The sequence below is a fragment of the Aphelocoma coerulescens genome, chromosome 2 (assembly GCF_041296385.1).
Source record: "Aphelocoma coerulescens isolate FSJ_1873_10779 chromosome 2, UR_Acoe_1.0, whole genome shotgun sequence".
Taxonomy (NCBI): domain Eukaryota; kingdom Metazoa; phylum Chordata; class Aves; order Passeriformes; family Corvidae; genus Aphelocoma; species Aphelocoma coerulescens.
This window is the reverse complement of record NC_091015.1, coordinates 36,236,029-36,263,432: the sequence shown is the minus strand read 5'-3', so window position 1 is coordinate 36,263,432 and position 27,404 is coordinate 36,236,029. Positions and strand designations below refer to the sequence as shown.

The window sequence follows — 27,404 nt, the reverse complement described above, 5'->3', positions numbered from 1 at the left end:
GCTTTCCTAAGCCTTCCCTAGGGAGAGGAAAAGAAGACCTTTGGCCTAAATTTACATTCTGAGAAAGAGAAAATCCATTTAAATTTCTTCCCATTAAATCTAACGTTACGTTTCCAACACCTGGTTGAAGCTCTTCTCTTGGAATTAGCAATTTGTTAAGGACCTGTAAACACTGCGGAGGCACTGGATACGGTAGCATTCTCTCACCCAAAATTAAAGGTACTCATCTGAGTCTTTCAGGCTTCTTTTTACTAATACTTGAACTAAGTGGGTTTAGATGGAAACATCTGGTTTTTATGCTTTACTAGTGTTCCACATGCCTTTTCCTTTATATAGAATTTCTTGTAGAAGATCTTAACATAAGAATGTTAAAAAAAATGTGACTGTTCTGTACATAAGAAAAATATGAAAATGAAAGGTGGGTGTTAAAACTATGCATGCAGAAGCCTGATTCGAATGCATATTGTGTGAGAGATTTGTGCAGTGGCTTCCCTGCTTTCTGAGAGGTAATTACCCTGGCAGTTTATTGTTAGAACACTTAGAATGCATATATGAAGTCATCATTGAGGAACTTTAAAAAAAAGTTTTGTTGAAGGAGAAATTCTTCAGGAATAATTCCTGTGTCAACAAGTCCTGTTTGGTACTAGATTTTTCTCTGCGCACAATGGTTGTGGAATGAAAGCCTCCGTGGGTTTCAGGGATCTTGGCCAACAGTTCCATACAAGAGAACGGAACTGTGTTGCAAGTGGTTTCACAGTGTGTCTTTGTTGTAGATAACAGTAAAACAAGGCCATATTATTGCCTGAAATGGCTGATAGATGTTGAAAGATTCATCAAACTCAGGTCTTAATTCAGATGTGGTTTTGAAGAAATGGAATTTATAGTTCCTGTTTAAGCTCATTAAGTTCTTTTTATGGCTAATAGTGTGTTTTGTTCCAGGTGATGTTTTGTGACAGCCAAAACCATTTTCAAGTTAAGTTTGTTTTGTGGATTTATTCAAAGTATAAAGGGCATCCTCTTTCAGCTTGGTACACTTGTAGATGTTAGGAAACTGAAGAGTTAGAGCTAGAGGAACATTCATCCTTGCTTTCAAATTTACCAATGATTCAAACGTTTTCTTTAGTGATAAGCCTTCTGCCTTTGTCCAGAGGACTTGTATCCATAGTTCTGATTGCAAAGACTAGGGGAAAAATATTTTCTGCCTTTGTGGAAGCATTCTGCACCATGAGATACTACAGTTTAAGAGGTTAGCTAATTGCAGCTGGGATAGTCATTCTTGCTCTTTTCTCTAGTGAATATTCAGTATTGTCTTACAAAACTGGCCAGATCTTCTTGAGCAAGGTCTTATGTGAATGACTCTGGACTTTGATCTCCACTGCTCCAGGGGAATACAACTCTTACCGTAGCTCATAAACACAACCTGGTGTTTTGTGCAGTTGATTCTGAATGTTAATGCCAAGATCTTAATGGATTAGAAGCTTCCAGGGAGCCATTAATGTTTTGTGACAGTAATTTCTTTTGCAGAAGACATTGCCCCTACATTAGGAGATGTTAGGTAGGTGCTTCAGCACATCTAGAGCTTCCATGTTGCCCTTTATTTTACTGTGCATTGTCTTTGCAGTAATTAGTAAAAAGCTATATGGACTTCTGTGAGATGGCTTTCCTCAAAAGGAAACAGCAGAGAGTGAAATAATATGTTGTCCATAGGATGCTCAAAATTGTGTTTCCGTTCCAGGATAGTGATAGTCTTCGAATGGAAGATGAGTTTGGCATGTTCTACATGATACAGAAGGAAATGCTCGTGCAAGTGCCATGAAGCAGTATCAATTATTAAAACTAAGGTATAGCATGAACTGTTCATGCATAAAACTTACTTCAGGGTTTATTAATTTGAAGCAGGTAAATGTTTTCATTATTTCCAGCAGTGTTGTACATAATTAATTGATCTTTTTTTTAACTCTTGCATTTAATCAAGCAGTTCTTTACTGAGACAGTGGTCAAACACTGGCACAGCCTTTGTAGAGAGACCTGGCAGTGTTTATGAGGCATGTGAACAATGCCCTTAATAACATACTTTAACTTGATCAGCCTTGAAGTGGTCTGGCAGTTGGACCAGATTATCGTTGCAGGTCCCTTCCAGCTGAAGTAGTGTATTCTATTCAAACATGAGCTGAGTTGGTTCTGCACTGAAAGTGTAAATTATACCTTCATACTGATATATCTGCCAGACTCCAGAGGGTCTGGAAGTATGCATTCCTTCTGAGGTGTAGCTGAATGCTGTCTGCCTGATAGCACTGGGAAAAGGTGGCCCCTTGGAATGGTGTAACTTTCCTTAGAAAGTGGGCAAACAAAAGATTTTGATTTCAAATAAAACAGAGAGCAAAGATGTTTGAAGAGGATAAAAACAGGGCCCTGAAAAACAAGATACCCTTTGGAGACACTTGGGTCAGTCTTATGTAGCATTGTGAGATGCTTATTTCCAGATAGAGGCTGAACACTTGGCCTATTTAAATAAGCAAAGAAAAGGTAAAAAATTGCATATGAGCGATACATTCAGTTGTTTCTTTGTGTGTACACATCTATATTTACCAGCATTAGTTCCTCTGAGTCTGTAATGACATTTTTGTCTGAAATTCCTGACATTTAGGACATTAGATGGACAAGTAGTTTAGAAGTCCAGGTCCTTCTGCTTTTTCAAAGTTCCTGTGCTCAGTGTTTTCGGCCTGTCCAGAACAATTGCCAATGTGTGGCTAGATTTCTCTTCAGCAAAACAGAAATGACTGTTTATCTCTAGGAATGCTGCAATGAGATGAATGTGTCAGGCATATGACTTGTTGCACTCTGTGGTGGGTGTATGTTGTGTGTCCTAATCGTGCCTCAGAAGGACTTTTCTTATGAGCCCTGGATAACACACAATCTAATTCTACTGAAGAGTTGTTTTGGTTTTTCTTTTTCTTGGTAGTAGTCTATCGTAGTGACATAAAGCAGGATTTTGTCATCATCGACACTTCTAGCTTCATTCAGCTCCAGAAATGAGAAAAGGCCATTTTAGACCTTAAAAAAAAGAAATGTCCTTGCAATGTCTTTCTAATTTTGCTTTTGTCAGTGAAAACATGCACTGCTCTGTTATAATATTGCCTGAGCATTTGAACAGATTATAGGGTGCTGTCACATTTTCCAGTAACTTCAACATTTTTTTCTTCTTTTAATAGAAGAATAGAACCAAATGACCCTTGACCCACAATTTTTGTCACTGTTTTATTTTGCACATCCCACACTAATCAGCTTCCAGGTCTACACCAAATTCTTGTGGTCTTTTGCTGAGCCACACTTTCATATTTTACTTACTTTTGTATAAGAGAATATAACACAATATGAAGTTTTGTGTAAAAAGAGAACTTCTGCAAGCTCAGCTATCATCTGGACTTACATTCAGTTAGATACAAAAATATACACCAAAAACATGGAGAATAATGTGATCATTTGGTAGAATTAAAAATCTTTAGATTCAAATGCTTGTCTATCAATGGGATAATAGATTGATTTTTTTTTCCTAGTATTTTAAATTTAATTCTATTTTTTTAATTGAAGAAATAGTGGATTTATTTTGTATGCCGTTTCCCTTGGGTCTGGCCGAATGAGAGTCTTTAAACAGTTTAAAATGTTTTTGTTATAGTGGTCTCTGCTACTGTCTCCAGTGTTGCTAAGGATTAAGTGCAGCTGCACTTGGAAAAAAAAGTAATATGTTTCCAGCATAATGAAGCACAAACAAAGAATGTTTAAGTGGAGATTAATTTAAAGTTCTTTGATGCCAATAGTTTTTTTTTTCAGCAATAATCAATAAATAAATAGTCAAAAACAAGGCATAGCCATATGCAGATCTTGAAATGAAAAAAAAAATCACAACATGTAGAAAAAAGGATGAAAGGATATGGGAAAAACATAATCAGTTTGTGGTAAAGCAATGTATATGGCTTTGACCACTTAAAAGTTGGGATTATTTTAGAAATTATTTTTGCATAGTAAAGGCTTTGGGTTTTTTTATTATTTTGTTCATGGGAAGGAGGTGAGTTGGGGAAAAAGAATAGGGAATTGTTTCTATTTTTAGAGTATACGTCCATCAGTTAAAAGCATGAAAAATTCTGCAGTGTCTGTAATTTCAAAGTAACATGTGCATTTTCTTTCCTTCAAGAAAATGTAGGAATTTGATGTATATTAAGAGAACTTTTCTGCCCAGCACCACTGTGGACTGGATTTTTGTACTTGATATTTTAGACAAAAATGCACTTAATTGGAACTGTTCATGAGAATACTTACAGATCATAAATTTCTCTCTCTTTGAGTTGTTTGGTTCTTTTTTTATCTCTTCCGTGCTATATCCCTGCCTACTATCTACTGCTGCAGACCAGAGTGTTCCTCCAGCTCCTGCCAGATTTCTGGACATTTAGAGCTCTTGGCCATTCCTATGTTGCTTAAATGTCTTTGTATAACTTGTGTATCTTTACCATTTCCAGTCATAGCCCTTGGTCTTTTGCAGATTTTTTTTTCTTCTTAATGTGGAATTTACATGGGAAGGAGGTTTAAATGAACTTAGTTAACATTGACATTTCTGTGCCTGTTGAGGTCTGCCCATTTTTCCTTCTATCTTCATCTCTATTTATACCTTCTCTCACATATTTTTTTTTAGCCTTGTGTTATTCCCTTTTCTTGTATATTTACTTTGTTATTTCAATTTTAACATTTAAAAATTTTTCCTCTGGATACAAGTATTGTGTACCACTTCTGTAGAAAAGAATAAACCATATAATGATCTTGCATATCTGAAATCAGTCTTTGTCAGCAACAGCAGACAGCTTAAAAATGGGATTTAAACATTTTTTATTCATCAGTGGTTTTAGGCTTAAATTTCCTTTGTATCTGAATGTTCAGATTCATTTGTATTCGTGGTTATCAAGTTTAGCTAGCTAGTTTAAGAACGTTTTTGTCAGTTTACAAGGATATATGTGACTTATCTTTACCAATCTTAAGTCCCATTTCTCTTCAAGTCTCTAGACATCATGATCTTTATCATAAATTCTTTCATTCTTATTTTAGCAGAGTTAGCATGTAAAAAAAAGTTGCTGCAGGCTCATCCTGAAACAGCAATGACATTGGTTTCCCAGAACCTCTGTGCGAAGCCATAGGGATCTGCCCGTAGGGAACCATGTATCTCTCTGCCTTAATCCTTTATTAAGATCAAATGGGGCAAGGATTTCACTCAGTATTAATACTCTTACTTTTTGAACACGAAACACTCCATTGTATCACTATAATAATTTTACAGAGGGTTCCTGACTGATTGCAACCCAGAGGCCATCTCATGCTATGCAATGATTATATGCTTTCTTTAAATCTGCTGTGTACTCTGATCTTATTTCTTTCATCTCTTTCATTTTCAACCATGTGATTTGAAATACTTGAAACACCTGGGCCTGTCTTCACTTATTTTCTCCCTTATTTAAAAATAATTAGGTGAGAAAGACATTAATGTTGTTAATAGCCTGGGAGTTTAAAAAGAATGCTGCACTGGAATGGAAGTTGTTCTTTCCCTTAGCTTTTTACATCAAAAACATTGTTTAGGTAAGTCAGATATTGCTTAGACAGTAATGTTTACAAATTACCAAAAAAAAAACCTTTTCAGTTTTCAACTTTGTAGTTTAGAGTTTGGAAAAGAGAAAGAACTGTAACAGCAAAACATATCAGCTTGAAGACAATAAAAAAGAAACCTTGAGCGAGTGAAAAAAGGACTGATGTAGGCTCTCTTCCTTGTGTTTTGCTTTTTGCCCAAATGTTGTAGGCTTACACTTACCAAGTTAGTCCCAGCACAGTAAGTCTTGTTTGCCTTTCTACAGTAGAGCATATTCCAGAGAGGCACCTCTAGGTGGAACCTCCACACCAGCTCTTTATTGGTGAGCACTGGTGTTGCTTCCTTGAGTCTTGCTTTGTCTGATAGAACGACATGTGGGGACCATCACTAGTATAGATCCTTGGGTACAAGAATGCTTATTTACAAACCTATATAATATATATAATAATGTGATAAAAATAATAGAACTACAAGTTCTTTAACATTAACAGTAGACATTAGCTTTTGAGTTTGGTCAGTGTGAGCTGAAATTTCCTGAGAGCCATGCTTTCTCTGTTCCTGTATATAAAGAAAATAGCTAGAAGAGGCTGTTTGGGAACTTTGTTTTGTCTAACCAATGATAGCATGGTTTGATTGTAGCTTTCTTTTTGGATTATTCTTATTTCCAGAGATTATACCACTAGTATCACATGGTAATAGTCTTCATCTTCCCCAAGTTTCTTAAAAATATTTTTAATGGCTTTCTTGGTTAGATTCCATTTTTGGATTTAGGTTTAAATTCCTGTCCCCATAACTGCAGCCTTCTTAAGTCAGAATGCCTTTGCAAATTCTGTGTGTAAATATTGTTAATTCTTGCAAAATTGATAATGTATTTTAGTATCCTTCGTAAGGAGGGATCTGTTTTTGTTGCCTGCAGTGTTGGTGAGCATCACTGAGTTAGCATAAGCACCAGTTAGAGCTGGAGGAGACAGAGAGGCACTTCAAGGTGTCTTTCATTTATTCTAGATGTCTGCTTCCAGGGTGACTGACCTCATCCATAAGCTGCATTGCCTAGGAGGCAGTCTTAAATATTTACCTTATGTCTATTTTTAAATAGATTTTTTGTATGATAAAAGGTTGATCTGAAGACAGGAGTGTTCAGAGAGTGCAGCCTTCACTTGACAGTTTTAAAATTTAGGGCAGCCCATTGCATGAGTGCTTGGTTTAGATTAGGTTCAAAATTATCCCAGGAAATAGGGAGATATATAGCAAAGAATACAAAGTACTTTCTAAGATGGTGGAATATAAATGTCCTGACAAGAATGTGCAGGTGAGAAAGATTAATGCTGGGGGGGGGGAGGGGGAGAGGGGTGAGTCTTTTCACAGAAGCTTAACATTTAAACCTGATCTGCCAGAGAGCCAGTCATGGATATGAAATCCAAATATCATTTCTGTGCTTGTGTGGATTTGTTTCTTTCTATTGTGGATATCCAAAGCTGTAAAATCTGTAATCAAATTTACTATAGCAGTAAAGTTTGGGTTTTATTCTTTCTTTTTTTTCTTTTTTTTTTTGGTGTCAGAGTAAGGAAGTCATTGTAGTGACTACTGAATTGTGAGTATCAAAATCAGAAATCAAATTAATGCAGGTGGAATGTACTTTCTGGAATCAGTCCTGGACCTTTTCACTGGTCTTATTTGGATTTGCATGGTTAAGGCAAAATATATATCAATTGGTCTGGTTCATGAACTTATACAAGCCTGGGTGTCTGGCATTTTTTGGATATTTTGGTTTTCTTTTTGATCACAATATACCAATATAGACCAATGTTTTCTTTACTATCAGTGTGATTGTAGAAAGCAGTGAGTACTACTCATTTCTTCTGGGTGATTTACAGTACTTACTTTGTCAAGAATGGCATAAATTGAAAACCTTTAGGCAACTCAGTGAGAATTCTCTAATTCTTTATCTCCCTGGAACTGCAGTACAACTTTCTAGAGTCAAGACATCCCCAGCCACCACTGACACCTAATACAATGCAAAAGCTAAAGCTGAGGCCAACAGGTTCACCAAATTATAATGCTACCCACAGTGTCTTGCTTGTTAGTAATTCCCAAATCTGAATATCTATGCATAGTTTGTTTTAGGTAATAAGAATATTAATCTATAAATGAACCTCTGAGTTGCAAATATAACGTGCTGAATAAATATCAATTATTATTCATTAAAATGCAAATGAAGATAGGCACTTCAGAGACAGTTTAGGTAGTCAGATGAAATGAAATAAAAGTCAGGACATCAGTAAGTAGACACTTATCAGAGGTGTATAATATTTTACCATGATTACTGAACCCAGACAATATAATATTTTCCTTCAGCTTCATGTTGCAGCCAACATTGTGTACCAATATTGTACATTGTTGCCAACATCTGCAACCACTTTTGTCTCCAATGACTATTTAAAGTATTCAGGTATTGTAGCTCATACTTAAATTTTATTAGATATATTCTAAAGATAACTCTTTCTGTGGCAGTAAATTTTAGCTGTATGACTTTCACTCACTTTAATGAATTCTGCAGTTAATTCCCTGTGTGCCATGTAAAAAACCCTAATCTCAGTTTACAGAACAGAGAATGGGAATATTTATTTTAGCACTTAATGAGCATATGTTTTCTAGGTTTACATAGGTTTTATACTTTCATGTCAGTACTCAAGAAAACCATTAAGCCCTCTATGCACAGATGTCAATCAAATAAGTTAAGAAAAATGACAGTGAAATTTTATGAATTTCTCTTCTGAATTATATGAAAGGCTCATTACAGTAAGCACTCGTAAGGGTGTTGCTCAATTAAAGATGATTTGCAGATACTGTTTTGTATTTAAAGTGCTATCACAAATTGTGAACAACAAAGTTTGGGACTTTTGTGACATGGACACAACTGTAATGTGTTGTTATTAACTTTTAAACACCCTTTGAGGTTATAAATTTGCAGCAGTCTACCAATGGCTGTATGATAACAGAGATTGCACTTGGTCTGATAACAGCGCTGTTATGGCTTCATTAACCCATATCTGTGTGTATGTATACTCCTGCATAATTAATGCTAAGTATAGCCACATGCCAGCATTTAACCCTTCATTGTCTCATGAGTTAGATCAAGTAACATGAAAATAATTGTATGGAATGCTAATTAGTGATCTGTTGAATCCCTTGAATCTAGACGGAAATAGAATCCAAATATAAATTGAATATTAGTACCCTTTCTACTAATAATCATATCCTAGAGCAAATTTTTTTAGAAACCATTGAGAACATGACCTTTTATATTTCAAAGGTAATCTATTAATTTTTTTAGTGATTTCAAGTGACTGATTTTCGTGGTTTATTGAAGAGCTTGTTGTGGTCTTTTTATGGAATAGTATTGTTAAATTTGATCATATAAGATCCTCTTTTAGGTATTATAAAATAAAGTCTAACAAGAATTAATTGGCTTTTAGTAATTTCTGTTTGCAATATGATAGCACCAAAATGGCAGATTATTTTAATGTCATTAGAATTAATTAACATATATTTGGCAAGTATAAATTATGATCCAAGCCCTTAGTGAATTCCAAATTAGATTCAAATAGCAGTGCTCTGAGTGTATTTTGCAGAGGGCAGTATCCAAGATTTTTTCAGTTTGTGTCAATCCCTGAAGCATAATGTGAAAGAATCATTAGGTAAAATCCCATGGGAATTTTTTTGCTGTTTCCTGAAGCCAGGCATTCAGTGGCATCAAAACCAGATACAAAGTAGACAAGATAGGGATCTGGAATCGTAATGATGCGAGGAAATAAAAATATATGAGAATTAAGTATTTCATAGCATTATTCTGATTAAGTACAGGAAAGGAAGAGGAAAAGGAGAGTTGCAATAAAATGCTCTGTGTAAACACAGCAGGAGTTGGATGATTGCCCTTTTCCTTTATGTATGTTGACCCTTAAAGTAACTGGGATGGTGGTGTTTGTAAATTTTCATACTGGTGTGGCTCACTGTTTGCATCTCTGCCTGCTATAAATGCCTTGAAATAATAAAAAAGATGGCAGATCTCCTTTTCACATGGGGAAATATTTTGCTCATTTTCTTTAAATGAGGCAGAGGGTGTGTTACAGTGTATTGTAAATGATAGAAATTAAATTCTCTGCCTAGTGGGAGGAGTGAAATAATACAACTCTGAAGGCTAGAAATAAAAATCCCCTCCCCATGTGAACAATACAGATCATGGACAAAACCTCATTTCTTCCATTGAGTTTACTTCCAGTAGTTGCTTCAGGACCTTGAAATACTTGTAACATATCTTTCACCTTATATTACCTTTTTACTCATTCATCTAACACCTTCATCCATCTGCCATGCTGTTATTATCTCTCTCTGCTCAGATGAGCTGGTCTCTCTACAAAATAGAATATTTTATAATGGATTTTTTTAAAATTGTGTTATTTTTCATTTTTGATGTCATTTAAAGATGCTTAGGTATGGCAACCAGTAATGTCCCTATTAGGCCTGCTTGGGCCTAAGGAGTCACAGACTATGTTAATAAATCTAAAGAAAATCTTCCAGTGCCAAAGTGTTTATAGCTGTGGTGGGAATTCTGTGATTTAAATCTATTTATTTAATGTAAGTCTCACTGTAAAATTGCTGTTTCTGAGCTTATTATTATTCTGTTCTATGTGTGTCTGTGTTATGATATAAAGTACATTTGCAGATGGGAATATTAAATACAGATATTATATACACACAGTAAATGTCAGAAAAGACACAAAAGAAAGAGAAAAGAGCCAAAGGGGATTTGGACTGCTTACGTGTCTGAGACACAATTTCAAGACAGATCTACATGTGCGAAATTAAGACATGAAGATTTGCTTTTGTCCTTCAGTTTGGGTTTAGTTACATAAATTATTCTTCTGATGAGCCAGTTGGGTCTACTGCATATAACTTAGAGATGAGGTTCCCAAAGGCTTGGAAACTTCTCACATAAGTACTCCCAAGTGGAATGATAAAATCGCCAACTCTGTTACACCCAGAAGAGTAAAAGGAGAAAAGGAGCTGTTGAAAAATTCTCTGTGTGTGGGCAGGCCCACTCTGGACATATTTTACCTTAGAAAATTAGGATTTCTGTTAAGAGGGGTTAGTTAAAATGAATTGCATGAGCTATATGTATTTATACAGTTCAACTCTATGGAAGGTGAAAACACTAGATATAATCTAAGACTATTTAATGGATCTACATAAGAGTTACAGAATGCAACAGTGTGCCATTGATAATATTGCTGGTATAGCAGTTGTTACTGAACAAGGTGCTTTGAAAATAAATATTTTCATAACTGCAGTGTACATGAGTGGAAGAAAAATTGTATGGAAAAGAACTACCTAGCAGTGACCATTTCTTTTGGGAATCAGCAGATATGAATCAAAGAAACATTGAAAAACTATGTTCTGATTGAAAATGAGGTTTATCAAATGATTGAAAAAAAAAGAAAAAGCAAACCAGAATGAGTAAAAGTAGTGGTGAAAATAATTTCACGCTTTATCAGGTGTCAGCAAAATAGTGTAAGGAATTATTTTGTAGTTTACAGGTAATTTCACATAAAATGATCACAAAGTTAGCGAGCACAACTAAAACAAAACTTCTGCTTATAAAAAGCTGTACCTTTTGCCAAGGAATGTGAAAAAATGTATCCTCTTGTGAACAGGAGGTCATCACATCAAGACTACTTTTAAAAAGTTTGTGGAAGGTCCTTGTTTCCTGAGTTTATATACTTTAGTAATTGGAACTATCACAGTATTCAGAAAATTGTCTCTTTTTAAGGTCTTAAAACATTCATATTAACTGATAAACTTCCATGCATTAGAATAGTAAACTGGGATATTCTGGCACTTTAATTTTAATAGTCATATATCTGCTTGCAAGTCAAGAGGATTCTTATTCCTATTTATAAGTTTTGGAGGCTGTTTTAGTGTCATGGTGTTTCATTGTGCGATCTCTTGCAGATTCTTATCATAAATGAAGGGCAAATGATGGCCCTTCACTGGATATGCATTTCTTCTAAAGGCTGTTAGTGGCACCACTCTTTATTAGTGGAAGGCTCAGAACTAGTTTTGTTTTTTTAAAAAGTTAAACTCAATTATGTGGCCACAGGAGGGAGAAATCTACATCAACTGTCTGTTGCATTAAGTCATTGGAGCTGCATTTAAGTCACAGGGAACAAGGAATTGAGCCACAGGAACATGTGTCCTTCTGCTTTTGCAAATGATATATCTCATTTTAAATACTGCTGTCATGTGAGACTTAATAGACCTAATTGGCCTTAGGGATGAACTCTGAAGAATTTCAACTTTGAACTTAGGAAGGGAAAAGAATCTGAACTTTGTCTTGTTGAATTATTTCCCATGTATCAAATAGAAAAAAACATAAAGAGTTACAGCTACTGAATGTGAATTGTATCTTATTTCTCAAATGTAAATCCATTTATTTTGAAATGTCAAGAATAGACAAACCACCCTCTAGCAGAAACTATTTTGTGTGGTATGGGCTTGTCAGCATTTTATTATAATTCCATTCTTTGGGCTATAAAAATTTGCTTTAAGCCAAAAGCTGTATGTCAAATGTTAGCCTCATGATAAACTAGATTTATGAAATTTGGCTGAATTTGGCTTCATTTTGAACAGTTCAGAGGTTCAAGCAAAAAGAAATTTGTTTCTTTTGACCATTCTGCTGTATGCATTACTCGAATTACTGCTTGTGTGTAATTGGCTGTTCTGTGCAGCTTTTGTGAAATTCTTGGGGTGTTTATATGGCTGCCATTTTTATGGATGAAAAATAAACACTAACATATGGGTGAGATACCTCCCAAACTAACTCAGCTCAGTTAGACTTCCTAATTGCTCCAATTGAGCTTGGTCTAAAATTCCCTGAATTAAAGTAAATGTGTGTTATGGTTTAAATCTGGTGGGCCTCTCTGCCCCAGTTGACCACTCACTTACTCACTCCTTCTTCAGTGGGATGGGAGAGAGAATCAGAAGGGTAAAAATGAGAAAACTCATGGGTTGACATAGAGACAGTTTAATAGATAAAGCAAAAGTGTTGTGCAGAAGCAAAGCAAAACAAGGAATGCATTCACCCCTTCCCCTGGGCAGGCAGGTGTTCTGCCATCTCCAGGAGAGCAGGGCTCCATCCCTCTTAACTGTTACCTGGGAAGAAAAACGCCATCTCTCCAAGGCCCCTTCCTCCCTTCATCCTTTTTCTTCCCAGTTTTATATATATGCTGAGCATGACACCATATGGCATGGAACATCCTTTTGTTCGGTTGGGGTCATCTGTCCCAAGTGAGTCCCCTCCCAATTTCTTGTGCTTCTTCCTGCTGCATGAGCAGGAGAAAAGGCCTTGACTCTGAGCAAGCACTGCTCAGCAATAACTGAAACCTTCATGTGTTATGAACACTGTTTTCAGCAGAAATCCAAAACTCAGCCCCATATGAGCTACTGTGAAGAAAATTAACTCTATCCCAGCTCAAACCAGTACATTGTGTTAATTCAAAGAAGACTAAAAGCCCAGGATTGAATTTTTGCATTGATTACTGAGAGAGATTTGCTGCCAAATGAAGGCAACTTAACTCATACTGCCAATGATGTAAAATAAACCACAAAGGATATTTCACTCTTTTTTACAATGGGCTTCTTGCTTCAAGTCCTCAACTAGGCGGTGGCATACTGATATACAGACCAGCATTGCTTTCTGATATTACCAGATAGATCCTTATTTTAAAATTTCCTCGTGAAGAAAAAGTGAAACAGTTTTTGAAATGTGGGATTTCAAATAAAGTGTTCTTATTCACAGTCATGGTGGCCCAAAGGACACAGTTGTCTCCTTTTGCTGCAGTTCTTCTATAGTAATCAATATACAACCATAATATTACAACTTAAATGTGAAGGGAAGCACTTTGTACAATAAGATCTACCTTATGTTAAAACTTCTTTGCCTCAAGTTTTGACTACATATATGTTTCTTGAGCCTGAGTTATCTTTATTGTTTTTTAATAGGACAAGCTAAAATAGGATTGGAAGCTCTCAAATGAGATTAGGTATAAACATAGAATTTTCTCAATGTAAGCAAATATGTGCAGCTAGGAAAAAAGTCATTATTGTGGTCCATCTTCTTATATTCAACTTTGTCTACTCTTCTATGTCCTTAAGATAAAATAGGGAGGTTACATTAGGAATAAGGCTGAGGATTTCACTGAACTCCAAAAAAAAGAGGAATTGGGACATAGAGCGAATGGCTAGCAGTTACTATTTTTTTCTGTTTAGCTGGCATGTTTTTCATAGTTAAGGAAATTTGGAGGTGTGATTGTATAAATGCAGAATTATTCTGCCTGTTGTTGTCAGTATTCTGTTCTTAGTTTACTGGATTACATTTGTATCGCTTGGTTGCTGGGCCAATTAATTTGTAAAAAAGTTGGACTTTTTGATTTTAGTAAGCCTCTGTAAAAATGTAATCTACATTATTTGGGGCTGTAAGGCCTGACAGGTAAAAGATGTTGTATATTTTTTACTTTTAAAAAATAGATTCATACTGAAAATAAAAATGTCTTTCAGTATACTTGGAAAGGAATGGGCAAGACTAAGCCATGATTCAGAGGAATGTCCTTTTAAATTAGAACTTTGAGATGGATGTAAGTAATGTGCTCAGATGGCATAAACAGAAAAAAGAATGGGAGTAGAAAAGGTCCCAAACAAATGCCTGGCAGTATTTTTTCACAGAAACAAAAAATGTGTGGAATGACCTAGACATGATTATGCAATTGACAGTTAAACATTGGGCTACTTAGGGAAATTAGAAAGTATCCAGGGGCATGTGGGCCACAGTAAACTTTGAAATGTAGGGAGCCATTAAAATATGCTTATTTTCAAATGTTCTTGGCTATACAGATATTGATGCTGAATTTACTATTGCTTTTACATGGTTTAGATCATCATGACCTCTCCTTTAGTGAATCCTTAGGGGAACCCATGTGGGTAATTTGTTCAAATTTTGCCTTCTTTTATCTGTTTATTTATAGGTTTCTTCTGAATTCATTGCATGGACGGTTCCCATCCTTATGGTATTGATTTAACATGCTCTGGAATCACGATGGTTGTGAAGTCCCTGGCTGGCAGTGGAGAATTAATATTTGGTGTGGCAGAAAGGTGCGTTTAATTTGTGCTACTCACTACTTTCCATGTGAAGTATTAGCTTGTCTCTTTCCTAAAAACCCTTTGATTCTTCTTACAGAAAATTTGGAATATTTTTTGAATCAATAGCAATTATCTTTGCCTAACTGAGACGTAATTTACAGATAGAGCTGCAATCTGCATGAAGCAGTTCTACAAGCAGAATACTAAAGTGGACATGATTCTTATGTGGATCACAGAGAACTGCAGTTTCTCTAAATAAAATGTAGAGAGTTTAAGGTTTATATTTTTGTTTCAGTTGTAAATATGTCTGAGTAAAGAAAGCTAGGAATGTCTATAGGAAATAATTTGCTATTATATAGGCTAATTTGCTATTGTGCACTTACGTTGTCTTGCAAGTCAAAAATTGATTGTGAAATTGTACAATCCATCATAAGAGAATCTATCTTTGGGTAACATATCTTTGACTTAAAACGTAATTGTAGGTAAAAAAATAATGTTGTTCTTTTCTTTTGCAACTTATTTGTCTGTACAGTTTGACCATAAATCCCACAATGATCAAAGTTGCAAGGATTCATTTCTGACCAAGATGTGAAAGAATCTTTCCTCTTGAATAGCCTAATTTTTAGTCAACTTATGATCATTAGGAACAAAGCCAGGAGTTTTTTGTGGAGTCACTATTTTAACAGTCAATAGGCTGACTAGGATAACAGTTTTGTGTTAATTACATTTCAGTCTGTCCAAACCTATTTAAGTCATTTTTACATAGTGGCTTCTGATTTACTTGCTTTTCTGCTGTGACAGATCTGATCTCACAATAAAGTAAAATCATAAAAAACAAAATGTCTACACATTACTTTCATAATCTGGAAACCACTATATTTTTTCCAAATTATTTTGTTAAGTTCAACAAATTTTGGACAAAATACTATGAAACGTGGAAATCATGGGGCAAAAAATCCCATGGTAGGCAGATATGGCTGGATTGTCTAAAAGTACTAAAAAAGCTTAAATCCTCTCAAACATCATCAACAATCTTTTTATATTAACTATATAAAATATGCAGAGCATATGGTGTAGCTGATGCATTATTGACAGTTAGTTGTTCTAACAGACAGATGTGCTGTCATTCAAAATTTACGCCAGTAAAACCGGTAAAATACTTCAAACATTAAAATATTTTTTTTTTGTCCTACATAAATCATATATCTAGCATGCTATGAGTGCTAGAACATTATGAATATTCTAAAACTTCGCTGGTTGGTTTTGCTTAGTTTTGGGCTTTTTTCTTGTTAGAAATGAGAAATAAAAACTAAACAAAATGTCAGTGATTGCATGCTAGCAATTGAAGATGAAATAAAGCCAGAATGTTCAGGTATTATCATGAGAAAGGGAGGAAGTACTAGTCTTTTTGATTGCTATATTGTAGAAAATAATTGGCTCATTATCATAATTACATTTGTGTTCATGATATCAAGGTCGAACAAAATAATAGTAACAGTAGAGGGATGTCATTTTACTGATTCTGGCAGATATTAATTGAGGTAATAAGAATGTGGTGGTGCTGAAAAGAGACAGGTGAATACCAAACCCAGAGGACCTTTACTGTATTGCATATTCGTTACCATCTGTGTTGGGAATTCCATATTCAGCCACAGACTGGGAAAGGATGAAAAGTTACATTTCCTTGTTTTCCATTTCACTTCTTTAAAACTGCTATTTTCAAGGTAATATTATGATGGAATGTGTATATTTTTAATTTGAACCTAAAAGTTTGGATTTTTATAACAGAGAAACGTTTTCTGTTAGGTGTTTATATTTTGAAGCACTGAACATAATTATTCTGGTTCAAATAATATTTACTTGGTAATTAATGAAAATCATTAATAGTTTCAGCAGTGAGTGTTGGCTGTTTCTCTCTCTTGTCTCTGAGATCTTTTATAATAACAGGAACCATTTACTTTGCCCTTTTAGTGGTAAAAGAAAAAGAAGTAATTTAAAAGATTTATGCCAGTAGAACATGGAGAGTGTTAAATGAGCTTCACATTGGTTCTAAACCCAGTAGATGTTTAACTTAACAGTATTAATGGGTGTTCAAAGGCATTTTGATTAGTTCATGCAGCCAGCTCAGCTTCCTAATAGAGAAGGCATGGTGACAAATGTGTTAAAAGAACTGTATTGATTAAGCAGTGTTGCTCTTTTACACAGTCCCTGGCAATGTAACAGCATATGAAGTATAAAGTCAAAACTTTACCAGCTGAATCAACACAAGAATGTTTTCTTTGGGTTTTATGCAAAACTGTTGTTGTGATAGATACTGCTTCCTAAGTTCTCCAGTATCTCATTTTTCTTTAATTAAATTTGGTGCATGTTAAGTAAACATTCTTGGATGTAAGTTTGAATTGACAGTAAAGTTAGAAAATCAGAGTGTGTCTGAAATTACAAAATCAATGATTGTTTTCTGAGTCCAACTGGCTGATCTGATTTAGCTAAAGCTTTGCAAAACTATAATCTTGATGGACATATGGAGCTGGAAAACATAATCTGATAATTTGTTAAGTGTACATGTGTATTTAATAAAATCTCAGAACGGGAAGAGTTTTTGCTTAATGAGAGAAAGTTCTGGCTCATTACATGATACATCTATCCTCAGCTGATCTCTCACAAAAAAGGGAGCACCACAAGAGAGGTCTCCAGGGTGCACCCAGCTCCCTTGGTTGTCCCACACGGTCCCCAGCAGCCATGTAGGGATGGGCACTGGGCATTTTGGGCTGTTGAAACTAAGGACATAACACTGTGACTAAATGCTCTAGTCTTAGCCCTTAAAAGATGAAGCAGTGTTTGCTGAAGGTCACTTTTTTCCTGAAAATAAATTGCATGTGTTACAGTGATTGTAAAACATGCAGTTTTCCTATGTTATGAAAGTTTTCATTTTTTTTCTTTGTGCTACAGAGCACAATGTCTTCAACACAGAATGATCAGTGGAAGATTTATGAAACTCTTTGAATATGGCTATGCTAAATATTTGGTCTTTGATACTGAGAGGTTTTTGTAATATGTTTTAATCCTGTGGGTGATTTGTAAATGAAAGGAAAATAAATGTTTTTTCACATCACCCAAGAAAAGTGGGAAAGTAACTGAAATAGCTGGATGTTTCTGTTAAAATGTGTGTGTGTCAGTGCTTGGTTAAAATTATGGTACTTAAACAGATTTACATTTTGAACTGTCAAAATGAAAGCATTTGTGTTCCAGCTGGTAATTAACCCCTACCACCTTTTCCCTGGCCTCAGCTCCTCTGGCAGGGTATGTATTCTGGAGGGAGGACCTAATCTGTCTTTTATCCTCTCTAATTGCTCCTGTAATTGGATGTGTATGTCTATACCCACTGCAGTGGTTGTGGCTCCATCTTTCATCTCAGGAAGATGGCATTACTGAATCACATCTGCCACATCTGGCACAAGGATCTCAAGTTTAGAGTGAAAATGGAATTTCACTTAAACTTAGTACGATGTATGGGAAAGGAGAAGAAAGGACATCTAAGGATTTTATTGTTGTATTGGTTTATTTTGGTTTTGCCTTCAGTTTTGTTTTTCTTTATTTTTGTATTTTTTCCCAGTTTCTCTTATTTATTCCCTGGGAGACTGTGGCACTTGGTGTTGCATTTGCACAGATCTGAGTGACATGACTTTTGGCCATAGGCTGCATCAATTCTCACTGCAAATATCTGATTGCCTCTTGACCAGCAGCTAACCCTGCTCTCCAGCTGCTCAGTGAAGAAGGGTATCTCGTATCCACCCATTAATCAGTGTAATCTCTTACTGGCCTTCTCAGTCCTGTGCCTTCACCACCCTCACCCTGCTTTTATTCCTGCTTTCCCCCTGCCTGTCAGGTACTCTGAGACCTGGGAGTCGTCCCAGCTTCCTATGAATCACATTACTTTTCAGTAGCTAGAAGGAAGAAATATATAGTAATCTGCAGATGAGATGCATTTAATGGATGGCCAGGCTGTCAAATGTTTGAAAGTGATGTAGGAGGAATGTTTCTTGCCAGTTTGAGTAAGTATCTGAAAGCTAGGATTTGCAGTAAGTGTACAGGTTCTCAGCTTGTCTGGGCAGCAGCTGTCTGCCTGCAAGAGCTCTGGAAAGAGAAATTAAACCATGGCATGGTTGTGCTTGTAAGAAATGTCAATATTTGCCTGCTGTGTTGCTGACAATTTTTAGTTCTTGTAAAATGTTCCCTAATTAACCACTGGCATGAGACTCTCCATGGGAATTAGATGTTTAATTTTTCAGAAAGAAAGGAAGAAATATTTCTCATCCAGCTGGGAGGAATCGGCAGCTGTGCCCAGAGTCTTGATATTGCTAAATCAGTTCTTTAACTGAAATGGAGAGTCAGATTAAGGCTTGTAAAAGTTGCATGATAATTTATTTTCTTTCTTATTGGTGTGACATGTCTGATACACAGCTCTGCTGATTCTTTGTGCTCTACTTTTATGTGGGTGTGCATAAATATGCTGCTTGAACTGAATCACATTTCCTTTGGCCTTACAATTCTTCATGAGCAATGCAATTAAACACCTCATGAAAAATGGTATACTAGTTGGATTTGTTTTAGGACCGTATTTATAGCTCTTAAACCAGTGTATCTTAGGCCTATCCTGTGTTAACAGAAAAAGCTCACAGAGAAAATGACATTATTAAAGGTATACAGCTGCTGTAATGTGTGTGCTAGTCATATGCTACTCTTACACCCTTTAAGAACTTTTTCCCTGTATACACACCTGCTTTGTGTGAGAGGAAAACGTCTAGGATATTAGGTATGCTCAAATTGTGTCAATATCTGAATTTTGGCATCAGAAGTGGTACAGACCATTAGTCCATGCTGCAATATGCTTCTGGTGCTTCTAATACAGTGTTTTTTCTGCTCATTAATAATAGGTGCCTCAGGTTTGCTCTGAAGTGAAAAATAGAGATGGTTGAAAAAGATCTCAGGTGGAGTAATTTTCACTAAGAGGGAAGTCTGGGGACAGCAGAAAGCCTGATATAGGGTCATTCCTGCAAGATACAAGAAGGTATTGTAGTGAGATTCTCATGGATAACACTTTTATAGAAATAGGATATTTTATAGCAGCTACAAAATTAGGACTTCAAAAATGAAGGACAGGGACAAAATCAAAACTGCTACTTTGCTTCCTTCATCTGTATATACAGGATGTCAGTCTTCTAATGCATGGTAGAAGCATGATCCCCTATTTTCTGGAGAAAAGGGCTTCCATGTGCCTGGAACTAAAGCAGAAACCAGCACTCTGGAATTGGCTTTTCAGGATCAATGGCTCTTAATGAATAAATTGATAATTCTCATTGCTCTATTTATAATATGCATAATGTTTAGAGAACATGTGGATGTAATGAGTAACATAGTTATTAATAGTTATTATATATATTAATTATTACAATGTTATGCAATAATTACTATTGCAATATTTAATGAATTATTGTAAACGATATAGGCTAGCTGAAAAATAAATGGTCTTGAAACTTGGAAGCTGTTTCTAAGAATGTGTGATGACTTGCAGATTTTTTAGTTAATTAAGTAAAGCCTTCATCTTTGTTTACTCAAAAATGTGTCCAGATTAGTAAAGATGTGCAACACATTAGAATAAATTTCTAAAGTATTTTCTATGTAAAAGGTTTAGAACAAGAGGGATTTCTCTTGCATTACATTTGCACACTTTTTATGTTTTGAATAACATTTTCAGATACAAAGTGACTCCTGAGAAATACCATAAAATGAGAAAAGCTTAAGGGCAAGTTGTGCCTCTAGTGAGTGATGATACTTCTATCTGGCAGTTTGGTTGGCTTGAATAATACAGGGTTTATGTGATTTATTATCTTACAGTGCTGAAGTAGTCTACTAATACAAATGTTTCCATTAAAAAAGAAAGTGAACTTGCTAAATGGAAAAGATAATGTTTTATTAATTTTTCTTCTTGGTTTTATATTCTTGTGCCCTGCAGCTCTAGCGCAGCTGCTGTAAGTGGAAATGCAAATACCAACTTGCTTAATGGGGTAATTAAAGGCAGTGGAGGAAAGTTATGTAATGGATACTCACTAAGTGTAAAATATATTCAAGCCATACCATATGATATTTTAAACTGTGGAATTGTCTCCTGAGGTTGGAAAGGCATTGCATATAATTTCTGGAATAGTTCTTTTTCCTGAAATTGGGTGTAAAAAAAGTAAAAGTCCCTTCCTTATTTCAGCAGAATCGAAATTATTTTTGTTCATTTTACTTGAGTAGGGTAATTTGACATTTTTTCCTGTTATTAGCTCAGCTTCCTGATATAGTTAAAAAACAATGTATTGAAATCCTGGCTAGCAGCTGCGTTATTAGGAAGACCACTATGGATAAACAGTTTTCAGGAAAAATTCTTTGTCTTCAGATTATGTTCATCATTGCTCTGTACAGCTTTGTATAACTGAATGTAACTGAGGACAGACTCCAAGGACACAGAGCATTGTGTAGTTTAGCAGGGGAAATAAAAGCTGTTTAACATGTTCAGAAATCTGTGATTAGATAATTGAAGACTTTTGTTCTCAAAACTACCAGGTTTTGAAACAGGGCTTTGTCTTTTTGAAACTACTGTGCAATATTTTGAGACAGCTTCCAGTACACTGAACTTCACAAATCTTTCCAAAGATGTAGTATTTGGGTTACTCGCTAGAATTGTTTCCTTTGGTAGCAAAGGGTAAAAGTCAAGTGTAATTCACAGTGTAACCATAGTGATAAAGATATAAATATATAGAATTCAGTCTACATTTGAAAGGAGATTTTCTACATTTTAAAGAACAAATCATAAACTGTCTCTGCTATTAAAATGAGTGTATATGGAACCACAACATGTTTTGAATGAATTGAATAAAAGTTTGGACAAAATGTATAGTATGGCCTTAAATTGAGCCAAGGGAGGTTTAGATTGGATATTAGGAAAAACATTTTTCATGGAAAGGGTTGTCAAGCATTGGAACAGGCTGACCATGGTAATGGATGAGTCACCATCCCTGAAGGTGTTCAAAAGATGTGCAGTTGGGGCACTTAGGGACATGGTTTAGTGGTGGGCTTGGCAGTGCCAGGTTAACAGTTGGACTCCATGGTCATAAAGATTTCTTCTGCCTAAAGGATTCCCTGATTCTATTATGAAGTGTTAGACTATGGTACTGGAAGCCTTGGAACAGGTGCTCCCACGGCCCAGGAAACTTGGTCTGTTTGCTTTAGGTAGGACCAGTTTGTTTCAGTCCTAAACTAACAATATCAGTATCACCCAGTTTTTCCCCTCCTTCCTGTCCGCAAACCACATTCCTGCCAAAGTTTGTCTTTTCTAATTCCTTACCCAATATTCTAGTCTGAAAATTTGTTTCTACTGCCTACCATCATGTGTGTTTGTGGAGACAGTGTGGGAACATAGGGAAGCTGCTCCAGGTCTGCTGTGCAGTGACCAAAGTGCCAGAAAGGTCCATGCTTGGCTGCTGCAGCGATGCTTCTCGTGCTGGCAGGATTGCACCTGTGCAATGAGTCTCATACAGAAGGTGGAGTGCAACTGGTGTAATGAAATCTTTGACTGGTGCTCTGCAATTACTGCCTCTGCTAGGATTTGCTTGACTTGTGATTCTTAAACCTTAATTAGAATTCTAATTGTTCTTTTTTTGTTTTGAGTAGATCAAGAGGTATATCTCTGGTGCCAGACATTCTCTGCTTGCTAAACTTCAAACTCTTCTATCTTGAAAAATATTACTATAGTAATTTTTAGGGAATTCATTGCCAGACGTTTATTTGTTAAATTGTGGGTGTTGTGGCTTTTTGTTTGTTTGTTTGAACTAGCTTCTTATTCCCCACATCATAAATAGAACCCAGGAAAAACAAACCCAAAATCCTGACTACAAGAATCACCCTAAGGAATATGTTTTATTATAGAATAGCTAGATTAAATTAGTAATAACCAACTAAAATATGGTTTGTCAAAGGAAATTGTTAATATCAAGTACAGGGATTACTCTCATTAACTATATCTTTAGGGCTAGCATTTTAATTGCAAAGCTTTTTATATAAATTACAGAGACATTCCAAAAGAAATAATTTTGGTTTTAGGGAATCTCTAATAATTTTATTTTTTTACTGTAGGAAAAGTAGGATTAGGGTTTTCTCTTGCTCTTGGAGGATGTGGTTGGTGGCAGGGTGTAATCAGTTGTTAGATTTTAGTGCTGATGCATTTCTCACTCTTCTGTTTCATGTGCTTTTCTCACCTATCGGGGGAAATTTAATGTTGCTTTTGTCTGTTCTCTTTCATGAATGCAGAAGATAAGTCTTTATTTAATTTAAAAAAAAAAATCTTTCCACATATTTTTTATTTTGGAAGTATTTTCTACTTACCTAAGCTTATTTATTGATCTGATTCCTCCACGCCAATGGAGTTAGTAGTTGTTACATTGATATTGAAAACTGTGGTTCACATCTCCACTTGATAATTTTGCTAGGTTTGCTTGTTTGCTTATTTTTTTCAGCATTTCTCATCTGGAGTTTGGCTGAGGGCTTCTTCTCGAGTTGAAATAAAGTTGTTTTGAAAATCTGTTATAAAAATATTATTGATGATGTCTGAATTCTCATCTCTTACAAGACTGCAAGGTACAGTCTTTTAGAGTCTGTTAGAGAAGAGTCTAACAGTAGTGATTCACAAAGACACATGTGCTGTTGTTAACCCAGAGTGATGGGCTGCATATACATCTTGTCTGGTACTATTTCAGCTGGACACTCTTAAAATTATGTCACACTGTGATTATATCAAAATTATGTGAGTTTGCATGATTGTCAAAAATCTCATTGGTAGAGATACTTTTGTTTAATGTATAGATATTTAATATGTATTTGTGACCATTTTTCGTCATGCATAGTGTTAGATATTGTAATTGAAATGTTCCAGCAGTGGAGTTTTGTTTTTCTTGTCCTTTTTTATTGTTAATTTTTTACCTTTAGGCCTTTACAGAGCTGAGTTCCTCTTTGACAGTGTGGAGGTAGGGGTTACTGTGTACCTGGAGCTGGCAGTTTCCCTGGCTGCAGCAAGGGACATGGTTCCATTGTGGTCAGTGGACGCTGCTGTTGCCACCACTGTCTACTGAGTACTGGGGACTCTTAGCAACACCTGCTTCTATTCTGGCTGGCTCTTTGTAGCACACTTTTTCTAAGACCCTTATGAATCCTACTGGACAAAAAATTACACGAGATTATTGTCAGTTTGCGTCTATCACATTGAGGGTTTGAGTTTTTAAATTATTTTTGTTTTTGTACTTCATCTCTGAAATCTGCATGCTTCTCCACAGGATTGATTGCTAACAATTTAAACTCTATTGGCCTTCAAATTAACTCAGAATAGTTAAAGGATGCCAGAGCTGAAATATCTCCAATGTTTTTAATGTGTTTCCTCACCATCACAGCTGAACAAAAGAGCCAAGAGGTGTACAGGATAAGAGTTTAATGCTTATAATAGTAATAATAATTTTTAAAAAGTGCTTGATAGGACATATTTTTCCCTTGAAATATATTGACTGACACTTCTTTGTACCTTGTCTTTAATTCTGTATTTTCATAGAATCATAGAATTGCTTGGGTTGGAAGGGACCTTAAAGATCATCCAGTTCCAAACCCTGCCATGGGCAGGGACACCTTTCACTAGACCAAGTTTTTCAGAGCCCCATCCAACCTGGCCTTGAACACGTCCAGGGATGGGGCATCCACAACTTCTCTGGGCAATCTGTTCCAGTGTCATCACCCTCAGAGTAAAAAATCCTTTTCCTAATATCTCATCTAAACCTACTCTCAGTTTTAAACAATTCTCCCTTGTCCTGTCACTTTTTACTCATGTAAATAGTCTTCAATTTCCCTGTAGGCTCTCTTCAGGTACTGGAAGTCTGCAATTAGGTCACCCCAAAGCTTTCTCTTTTCCAGGCTGAACAAACCCAATTCTCTCAGCCATTCCACATAGCAGAGGTGCTCCATCCCTCTAATCAACTTGGTAGCCTCCCCTGGACTTGCTCCAACAGGTCCATGTCCTTCCTGTGCTGGGACCCCAGAGCTGGATGCAGCACTGCAGGTGGGGTCTCAGCAGAGCAGAGCAGAGGGGCAGAATCCCCTCCCTCGCCCTGCTGGACATGGTGCTCTGGATGCAGCCCAGGGCACGTTTGGCTCTCTGGGCTGTGAGTGCACATGGCTGGGTCATGTCCAGCCTCTCATCCACCAGCACAACCAAGTCCTTCTTGGCAGGGCTGCTCTCAACCTGCTCATTTTCCAACCTCTATTGATACTGGGGGTTGCCTCCACCCAGATGCAGCACCTTACATTTGATCTAGTCAAACCTCAATTTTATGTATTTTATACCATATTTTGTATATACCCTCTAAGGTATTTTAAGGTTATCTGATAAAGATGAGTGTAGTAATCAGCCAGGCTTTGATAAGACATGTGAAGAAGTGCCTGGTGGAATTCTAAATAGTATCTATCTATCTATCTATCTATCTATCTATCTATCTATCTATCTATCTATCTATCTATTCTAAATTTAGTATCTATCTAGAAGTGAGAAATAAAAAATCTATAAAGGAATATGCATCAACTGGATTGAAAAATCTGTTATTGGTCACACTGCAAAAAAACCCACAAACCTGGGATCATTGTTGAATTGTGTTGTTTCTGTTGAACAGCCCTGTTTTAGGAAACAATGATATTTTATATTTTACACAATAGCCTGACTTTAATTTTCAGAATCAGTGCCCATTAAACTTGCAGTTGATAACTTGTTTTTTAGAGTGGCAGAATAATCTGGACTGTCTGGTAGTATGGATTTATGCAGCTAAAGCATGGTTTGGTCTAACAAAGTCAAAATGATGCCTCTAGAAACAAGAAGTGCAGGTCTAATTTTCAGAGAGCTCCTGAATTCTTGACTGGGGAAAACAGTTAACTCTAGAGAGGGCTTAGTGAGTCAGAGAAGAAAAAGTAACTCCTCAGGAGCAACCAGTGTGACAAATATTAGCTCAGTCTCCTGCTGTAAAATAGTGCAGGAAAGACTAAAAGTCAGCATTTAGTAGAAAGACTAAAAGACTTGTTTTAATCTGTGAAATCAATACTGTAAGTGTTCTCAGTGATTGATGTTGATAGTTTAAAAGCATGCAGAAGAGCAGGAGAAGATGTAGAAAAATATCACATAAATATTGGTTGAGGAAACTGCAAAAACCCCAGTTTATTTTGTTGATAACAATCTTAAGTATTGCTTGGTATAAGATGCATAAATTCCTTCAGATGGGGAATAAATATTGGGTGCTAAATATATTCTGTTAAAATAAATGCGTTTTTGAAGACTGGAATGGATCACATGTAGTGATATGGAAATGTTTGGGGGAGTTTAAGGTTCAGTAATAACCCAGCAAAGTCTGGTCCAGTAAATCCTAGGAACAGGTGAAACTCTGGGGCAACATACTTTGCAGGTAGTCAGAGATGTGGTGTGAGGAGTAAAAGTACCCCGTTATAGTCCATCTGTGTTGTAGTGGACACAGATAAGCTAGGTTGGGATTCGATAGTTCCAAGGCTGTGTTGAGATTCTGTAATTCCATAATTTTAATTTCATAAATCTCTTCTTTTGGTGAAGAGTTTGATTTTTTGATTATTTAAATAATAATTTAAATTTCAGTTCTTTCAAACTGTTTCGTTTTTAAATAGTCAGTGGGGTTTGTTTTAGGAGGGGAGTGTTGTATAAAAGTTATAGGCCAGTTTTTGGCAGTAAGGAAAGGTCCGTGATTGGCAAAAGTCTTGTGTTATGCACTTTGGTTTTGATCAAATGGGGGAACTTTAGGTATGATAATAATAACTTCAGTTAATATAATGAAAATCATTGCTTTGCTGGGTGCTAATATACACATATGTAGCCCAACCCTAAGCTCTCAAACCTACATTCCAGCCTGGCTTCGGGGCATTTTTGTTTGGCTGTAGCGGTGTTTTTCTGCATTTTATTACTGTCGGCAAGTTGCGGAGGCTGTTCTCTGCCTAGCCAGGTCTCTACAGTTGTGTGTCATACTGGAAGCCTAAGAAAGGTTCGAGATGACCTGAAAACTATTACAGGTTTATTGTCCAAATTTTGTAAGTGTTTCTTAGTCCAAAAGAGTGATTGACTGGAAGGGAAGCTTATGAAAAGCCTGAGAATAGGAAATAGAGTGCCTTATGAATGGAAGTGCTGAAGAACTGTAATTACCATATAAATAGGATTTTTTTATTGCTACAGAAGGAAGGAACATACTCCAAATCTGGGAGCCAGATAACATGGGCCTAATCTAATTTAGGTGTCTGTAGCTGAGTTAGTAACATGGCACCTCTTCTGTATTCAGAGTGTATTTTGATATTTTAGGGTAGGATTCTTCTGACTGGTTTTAGAAATATGCTTCCAGGCAAGATAAATTGTATCTTATTGACTAGGTCTTTATTGACTGTAATGAAATATAGCTGAAATGTAGATAATCACAATAGGCACTGATGAATCCTATTCAAGATATGT

General features: G+C 36.0%; 1 protein-coding gene across 7 annotated transcripts in view; it reads left to right on the top strand.

The window, feature by feature from the left end:
* Positions 1-27,404, top strand: part of LOC138106437 (thrombospondin type-1 domain-containing protein 7A-like) — a 285,545-nt gene that overhangs the window by 28,799 nt on the left and 229,342 nt on the right. For all 7 annotated transcript variants that reach the window (XM_069007028.1, XM_069007027.1, XM_069007030.1 and 4 more), the window contains one exon: positions 14,704-14,830. The gene's annotated coding sequence lies outside the window, so the exon portion shown is untranslated. The remainder of the gene's footprint in view (positions 1-14,703; positions 14,831-27,404) is intronic.